The sequence below is a fragment of the Salvelinus sp. IW2-2015 genome, linkage group LG18 (assembly GCF_002910315.2).
Source record: "Salvelinus sp. IW2-2015 linkage group LG18, ASM291031v2, whole genome shotgun sequence".
NCBI lineage: Eukaryota > Metazoa > Chordata > Actinopteri > Salmoniformes > Salmonidae > Salvelinus > Salvelinus sp. IW2-2015.
Window position 1 is genome coordinate 20220522 of NC_036858.1, and position 8428 is coordinate 20228949.

At 43.6% G+C, this 8428-nt stretch overlaps 1 protein-coding gene across 5 annotated transcripts in view; it reads right to left on the reverse strand.

The window, feature by feature from the left end:
- tlcd3bb (TLC domain containing 3Bb) overlaps positions 1-8428 on the reverse strand; it is a 53324-nt gene that overhangs the window by 24956 nt on the left and 19940 nt on the right. Inside the window, exon 1 of one of the 5 annotated variants that reach the window (XM_024007553.2) lies at positions 3900-5423. The exons of 3 other annotated variants lie outside the window; for them this stretch is intronic. The gene's annotated coding sequence lies outside the window, so the exon portion shown is untranslated. Of the gene's footprint in view, positions 1-3893; positions 5424-8428 lie in introns of those variants that run through there. One more of the 5 variants, XM_024007551.2, reaches the window with a different exon arrangement.

Below are 8428 nucleotides of genomic sequence, written 5' to 3' on the forward strand. Positions count from 1 at the left end.
ATTTCTGCGTGACCAATCATCAACACTCGAAGTGGGGATATTCAGACCCTTTGCTATGAGACTTGGAATTGAGCTCAGGTGCATCCTGTTTCCATTGATCATCCTTGAAATGTTTCTACAACTTTATTGGAGCCCACCTGTGGTATATTCAATTGACTGAACATGAATTCGAAACGCACACACCTGTCTATATAAAAGTCCCACATTCGACAGCACATGTCAGAACAAAAACCAAGCAATGAGGTCAAAGGAATTATCCATAGAGATCCGAGACAGGCATGTGTCGAGGCACAGATCTGGGGAAGGGTACCAAAAAATGTCTGCAGCATTAAAGGTCCCCAAGAACACAGTGGCCTTTATCATTCTTAAATGGAAAAAGTTTGGAACCATCAAGACTCTTTGACCAGGTGGCCAGCTCTAGGAACTGAGCAATCGGGGGAGAAGCACCTTGGTCAGGGAGGTGACCAAGAACCTGATGGTCACTCTGACAGAGCCCCAGAGTTCCTCTGTGGAGATGGGAGAACCTTCCAGAAGGACAACCATCTCTGCAGCACTTCACCAAATCAGGCCTTTATGATAGAGTGGCCAGACGGAAGCCCCTCAATAAAARAAAGGCACATTACAGCCCAGTTGGAGTTTACCAAAAGGCACCTAAACACTCTCAGACCATGAGAAACAAGATTCTCTGGTCTGATGAAACCAAGATTGAACTCTTTGGCCTGAATGCCAAGAGTCACGTCTAGAGGAAACCTGGCACCATCCCTACGGTGAAGCATAGTGGTGGCAGCATCAAGCTGTGGGGATGTTTTTCAGAGGCAGGGAATGGGAGACTAGTCAGGAGAGGCAAAAATGAACGGAGCAAAGGACAGAGAGAGATCCTTGATGGAAACCTGCTACAAAGYGCTCAAGACCWCAGACTGGGGGGAAGGTTCACCTTCCATCAGGACAAATACTGTAAGCACACAGCCAAGACAATGCAGGAGTGGCTTTGGGACAAGTCTCTGAGTRTCCTTAAGTAGCCCAGCCAGAGCCTGGACTTGAACCCGATCGAACATCTCTGGAGAGACCTGAAAATAGATGTGCAGCAACGCACCCCATCCAACCTGACAGAGATTGAGAGGATMTGAAGAAGAATGAGAGAAAGTCCCCAAATACAGGTGTGCCTAGCTTGTAGCATCATATCAAAGAAGACTCGAGGCTGTATTCGCTGCCAAAGGTGCTTCAACAAAGTACTGAGTCAAGGGTCTGAATACTTATAATTTTTTATAAATTAGCTAAACTTTTTTTTTKTTGCTGTTTTTGCTTTGTCATTATGAGGTATTGTGTGTAGATTGATGAGGGGGAAAAGCAATTTAATACATTTTAGAATAAGGCTGCAACGTAACGTGCAACGTAACAAAATGTTGAAAAAGTCAAGGGGACTGAACACTTCCCGAAAGCACTGTACTTCTCATTTAACTTTAATTCCATCCTTTTAATTCTATAACCTCCTAACTTGCTTTTTCACACAAGGAGGCTCTATAGTGGTGCTTTGATGATTTGTGATTGGCTGAAAAACAACAATCTACACGCGCCACTCTGCATAGGCTATTCTCGTTGAGCAGTGGAGAACATACTTCAAACTTTTTATCCACAACTTTGTCCATCKTAGTTGTAAATCGACTGAAGCCAAAATGTTACCAAACTGGAGATTTAAACAATGATGGAGGATCCTCCAATTCTGGTTTACCTCAAGTTCTACAGAGTTCCCAGCTGCGCCTCACAAAATTAGTTTGAAATCCGCCAGTTAAGATTTTAATTTTGGGGCATCCGGTTGAGCGATGTAGAAAGWMGTCGCACGAGATCTCTCCTCTGAAACTTCACCTAAATTCATACTTCCAATGCCTGCAAARGTTATTTGTATTACCCAGTAAGAGTACCTAAGGTGGCATGAGCCAAACAGTTTGGAGAATCGACCACACTCCACTAAATCAACTTAATCTGAAATGGCTACCATCACTGGAGATCACGTGAAAGTTTGGCATCAGAACTCACCAAATTGCAGAATAACTGACTGGTGGCTGCTCTGGCTCCAATTCAGGCAACCGTGGAAACCATCCAGGGTTCTGTGGCATCTCACACTACCACACTGGCCGAAGTTGAGGCCGGGCTGTCGGGACACAGCGACCAACTCACTACGCTAGAAACCAGGCTTGACGATGTGGCCGCTGCCAACAATTTGATTTCACGATCAAAATGCCAAAATATCCGCATGATTGGACTGCCAGAGGATTCTGAGACAGGATCTCCAACCCACTTCATGGAGGAGGTTTTGGGCAATGAGACTTTTCACAATATTCCTTAACTCAATAGAGCCCAACGCAGCCTTACACCTCGCCAATGCAGCCAACCGCGTCCCATAATTTTTTTAACTGAACCTTTATTTAACWAAAAAAGTCAGTTAAGAACAAATTCTTATTTACAATGACAGCCTACCAAAAGGCCTCCTGTGTGGACGGGGGCCTGGGATTAAAAATAAAAAATAAATACAATATAAATATAGGACAAAACACACATCACAACAATGGAGACAACACAATACTACATAAAGAGAGACCTAAGACAATACAGCATGTTAGCAACACAACATAACAACAACATGGTAGCAACACAATATGGTAGCAGCATAAAACATGGTACAAACAKTATTGGGCACAGACAACAGCACAAAGGGCAAGAAGGTAGAGACAACAATACATTACGTAAAGCAACCACAACTGTCAGTAAGAGTATCCATGATTGAGTCTTTGAATGAAGAGATTGAGATAAAACTCCAGTTTGAGTGTTTGTTGCAGCTCGTTCCAGTCGCTAGCTTCAGCGAACTGAAAAGAGGAGCAACTTAGGGATGTGTGTGCTTTGGGGACCTTTAACAGAATGTGACTGGCAGAAYGGGTGTTGTATGTGGAGGATGAGGGCTGAAGTAGATATGTCAGATAGGGGGGAGTGAGGCCTAAGAGGGTTTTATAAATAAGCAACAACCAGTGGGTCTTGCGACGGGTATACAGAGATGACCAGTTTACAGAGGAGTATAAGGCAGGTAGGSTACAGGCCGGTGCTGATTGAGAACGAYAGCACCCAGCAACAGTCAACAAACAGCTATTTGAAAGTTTAATGCTTAAAACCAGCAAATCAAATTGTTTGAGGACAGACTTGGTGGAGAAAACCGAGCACTGAAGGTGATCCTTGTTAAAGATTGCCACTCCMCCACCTTTGRARGATCTGTCTTGACGAAAAAGGTTATAACCAGAAAGGTTAACATCAATATTCAAAACAATCTTTCTTAAACACGTCTCAGTAATGACCAACACATCTGGATTGGAGCTGTGAACCCACACTTTCAATTAATCAATTTTAGGTAATAAGCTTCTAGTTTTAACGTGCAGAAAACCCAGGCTTTTACAAGAGCAGAAGTCAGTGAAGCAGATATCAGAGCACAAATCAGAATAGGGGGTAGCAACAGTAGATGGGCCAGGGTGTACATGCACATTTCCAGATATAATCAACAGTAATACATTCAAGGCATAGGACAGACAGCTCTGCAGTGCTGATTTATGACATTTGAATGTGCATCAGATGGCAACAAGATCATATTGTACAGCAATTTCATCAGGTAACATGAATACAAAGCCGGCGAGAGGTGGTTAGAATAGGATGGGAGGCCAAAAGTCTGTGTAACCAATAGAGAGTCAGAGTCCCGAGTGTGGGAACAAACAGTCCCACGGTTGGGTAAAGAAAGTTTGTAGTCAACAAAGTATGCAGGAGTCATGAGGCAAATAGCAAAATGCACAAGAAAGTGTGTGAGTGCTGGAGGAGAGCRAAAGCTCGGGAGAGAGGGGTGAGTGTGGTGGGGGTACCTGTACCAGACAGGGGGAGACAGGCCAGGGCAGACGGTGCACAGATCGCCAGGTGGAATCCAAGCAGCAGTGCAGCAGGCAACGGGAGTAGGTGTCACACCCACTTGAGAAAAGCTTTTATTTCTGGAGGCAGATTTCTTGTAGAAAATGACCGTGAATGGTCTTTGGACAGCAGGAGCGGGCTTCAGAGGATTCTTCAAAGAATCCGGCCACTTGTTGGGCCCAAAGGCCTCGACACCTTTTACCTCACACCTTAGTGCTAATTGAATTTGTATCTKGTCTGTCCTTGCAAGYCTGACAGCCTTAATTCAGCATTSAGTCCCCATAAATAAAATATATCATTGTAATGTACTTTATTTAAAAATGTTCTTCTTGGTTTTCAAAATAGCATCAGACCAAACACTACCCACTCAGTGCCAGGTTGGATGGTGTCCTCAGGTTTCTGCTGTTTGTTTGCTAGAGTAGCCTCTGTATAGCTTGGAAAAAGAAAACCTTGAAAGCAGTAATCTCTCCAGTTAATTTTGGTCAAAATTAGGTTGTAGGTTTGGAGTTTTGATCTGAAGCGAAGGCCATGCTGTGGAGGGTAGCATCCTRCATMTGTACCCGCAGAAAAAAATCAAAGTTTCTCACTCCAAATCTATCCTTTYGTAAAAAACATGGTGAAAAATGTGAAAGCTCACATGCAGCTGTCTCTCTCCCTGAGGGGGGCGTGTCAGGTTGCGGTTCCATCGATACAAAGGACCTCGTCCTTAAGTGGGCAAGGGAACATGGCGACATCACTTTCCAAGGCCACAAGATCAAGTTCTACCAGGATTTCAGTTCTAGCCTGGCGAAGAAACGGGCCACATTCAACGATATCAAGTCCACTCTGTACAAGAAGGGAATGAGCTTTGGGCTGACTTATCCTGCCCGTCTCCGTGTCACCTTTAACTAAGAAGTCAATTTTTTTCCGAAACTCCTGAAGAAGCTGAGTTCTTCTACCGACAGTGCATACATTGAATGCCTGGATTGGGATGATTTCTCACCTGCCTGTATTATGTGAGTAACGTTAGTTCTAATGACACTAGGCTACATTCATCTATGGCCATCTATTGATCCATTTCTTGTGAAACAATTCTATGCTAAAGCTTGATGGTGCAGCAGGTATGTTTGAAGCAGCACATAACTAGTGTGTGTTGTTGACAATGACATACTATGCTGTCTCTGCTCTTTGTAAACTTTCATTTGATCTTGTTGAGTTTCTTAAATCAAAGACAATCGCTGTTAAAAGCGCATGTTTTACTAAGGCTTTGAACTTGCTGCTCCACTTATGGCAATCTATAGCCTACATTGCAGTTGGCAGCCTTTAGGTAATTTCGRATACTAATGTTACTCGCTAGTTAGACACCGATCCTGTCTACCAATATGTGTATGTACAGTGGGGAGAACAAGTATTTGATACACTGCCGATTTTGCAGGTTTTCCTACTTACARAGCATGTAGAGGTCTGTAATTTTTATCATAGGTACACTTCAACTGTGAGAGACGGAATCAAAAATCCAGAAAATCACATTGTATGATTAAGTAATTAATTTGCATTTTTTGTTTGCAATTAACAGAGCTCATAACGTTTCCTGTAGTTCTTGAACATGTTTGCAGCACACCTTGCAGCTAGTGCGATTTTGCCCACCTCCTCCATCCAGACCTTCCCCAGAATCCTTCAGGCTTTCGGGGCTGTCGCTGTGGCAATACGTTACTTCAGCTCCGCTCCAAAAGATTTTCTATTGGGTTCAGTTCTGGAGACTGGGCTAGACCACTCAGGACCTTGAGATGCTTCTTAGCGGACGCCACTCCTTAGTTGCCCTGCGAGCCGTTGTTTCGTTTCGTTGTCATGCTGGAAGACCCAGCCACGAACCCATCTTCAAATGCTCTTACTGAGGAAGGAGTTGTGCCAAGATCTTGCGATACATGGCCCCATCCATCCTCCCCTCAATACGGTGCATTCGTCCTGACCCCCTTTGCAGAAAAGCATCCCCAAAGACATGATGTTTCCACCTGCCTGCTTCACGGTGGATGGGTTCTTGGGGTTGTACTTATCATCCTTCTTCCTCCCAACACGGAGAGTGGAGTTTAGACCAAATAAGCCTCTATTTTTGTCTCATCAGACCACACAGACCTTCTCCTATTCCTCCTCTGGATCAATCCAGATGGTCATTGGCAAACTTACATGACGCGGCCTGGACATGCGCTGGCTTGAGCAGGGGGACCTTGCACTGCGCTGCAGGATTTAATCCATGATGGCTAGTGTTGGTTCACTAATGGTTTTCTCTTGAGACTGTGGTCCCAGCTCTCTTCAGGTCATTGACCAGGTCCTGCTGTGTAGTTCTGGCTGATCCCTCACCTTCCTCATGAATCATTGATGCCCCACGAGGTGAGAATCTTGCATGGAGCTCCAGACCGAGGGTGATTGACCGTCATCTTGAACTTTCTTCTATTTTCTACTAATTGCGCGCCAACAGTTGTTGCCTTCTCACCAAGCTGCTTGCCTATTGTCTAGTAGCCCATGCCCAGCCTTTATCAGGTCTACAATTTATCCCTGCATGTCCTTACACAGCTCTCTGGTCCTTGGCCATTGTGGAGAGGTTGGGAGTATGTTTGATTTTGAGTGTGTGGGACAGGTTTGTCTTTATATACAGGTACGAGTTCAAACACGGTGCAGTTAAATACAGGTAATGAGTGGAGAACAGGAGGGCTTTCTTAAAAAAAAACTAAACAGTCTGTGGAGAGCTCGAATTCTTACTGGTGGTAAGTGAATCAAATACTTATGTCATGTATAAAATGCACAATAGATTACTTTAAAAATCATAACAATGTGATTTCTGGATTTTTGTTTTAGATTTCGTCTCTCACAGTTGAAGGTGTACCTATGATCAAAAATTTACAGACCGTCTACACTGCTTTGGTAAGTAAGAAAACCGTGCAAAATCGGCAGTGTAATCAAATATACTTGGTTCTCCCACTGTATATATATATTGAACTTCTTCCATTTTCTAATAACTGTGAACAGTTGTTGCCTTCTCACCAAGCTGCTTGCCTATTGTCCGTAGCCCATCCCAGCCTTGTGCAGGTCTACAATTTTATCCCTGATGTCCTTACACAGTCTCTCTGGTCTTGGCCATTGTGGAGAGGTTGGAGTCTGTTTGATTGAGTGTGTGGACAGGTGTCTTTTATACAGGTAACGAGTTCAAACAGGTGCAGTTAATACAGGTAATGAGTGGAGAACAGGAGGGCTTCTTAAAGAAAAACTAACAGGTCTGTGAGAGCCGGAATTCTTACTGGTTGGTAGGTGATCAAATACTTATGTCATGCAATAAAATGCAAATTAATTACTTAATCCATACAATGTGATTTTCTGGATTTTTTGATCCCGTCTCTCACAGTTGAAGTTGTACCTATGATAAAAAATTACAGACCTCTACATGCTCTGTAAGTAGGAAAACCTGCAAAATCGGCAGTGTATCAAATACTTGTTCTCCCCACTGTACATACACATATTGGTAGACAGGATCGGTGTCTAACTAGCGAGTAACATTAGTATCGAAAATTACCTAAAGGCTGCCAACTGCAATGTAGGCTATAGATTGCCATAAGTGGAGCAGCAAGTTCAAAGCCTTAGTAAAACGATGCGCTTTTAACAGCGATTGTCTTTGATTTAAGAAACTCAACAAGATCAAATGAAAGTTTACAAAGAGCAGAGACAGCATAGTATGTCATTGTCAACAACACACACTAGTTATGTGCTGCTTCAAACAACCTGCTGCCACCTCAAGCTTTAGCATAGAATTGTTTCACAAGAAATGGATCAATAGATGGCCATAGATGAATGTAGCCTAGTGTCATTAGAACTAACGTTACTCACATAATACAGGCAGGTGAGAAATTCATCCCCATCCAGGCATTCAATGTATGCACTGTCGGTAGAAAGAACTCAGCTTCTTCAGGAGTTTCGGAAAAAAATTGACTTCTTAGTTAAAGGTGACACGGAGACGGGCAGGATAAGTCAGCCCAAAGCTCAATTCCCTTCTTGTACCAGAGTGGACTTGATATCGTTGAATGTGGCCCGTTTCTTCGCCAGGCTAGAACTGAAATCCTGGTAGAACTTGATCTTGTGGCCTTGGAAAGTGATGTCGCCATGTTCCCTTGCCCACTTAAGGACGAGGTCCTTTGTGTATCGATGGAACCGCAACCTGACACGCCCCCCTCAGGGAGAGAGACAGCTGCATGTGAGCTTTCACATTTTTCACCATGTTTTTTACAAAGGATAGATTTGGAGTGAGAAACTTTGATTTTTTTTCTGCGGTACAATGAGGATGCTACCCTCCACAGCATGGCCTTCGCTTCAGATCAAAACTCCAAACCTACAACCTAATTTTGACCAAAATTAACTGAGAGATTACTGCTTTCAAGGTTTTCTTTTTCCAAGCTATACAGAGGCTACTCTAGCAAACAAACAGCAGAAACCTGAGGACACCATCCAACCTGGCACTGAGTGGGTA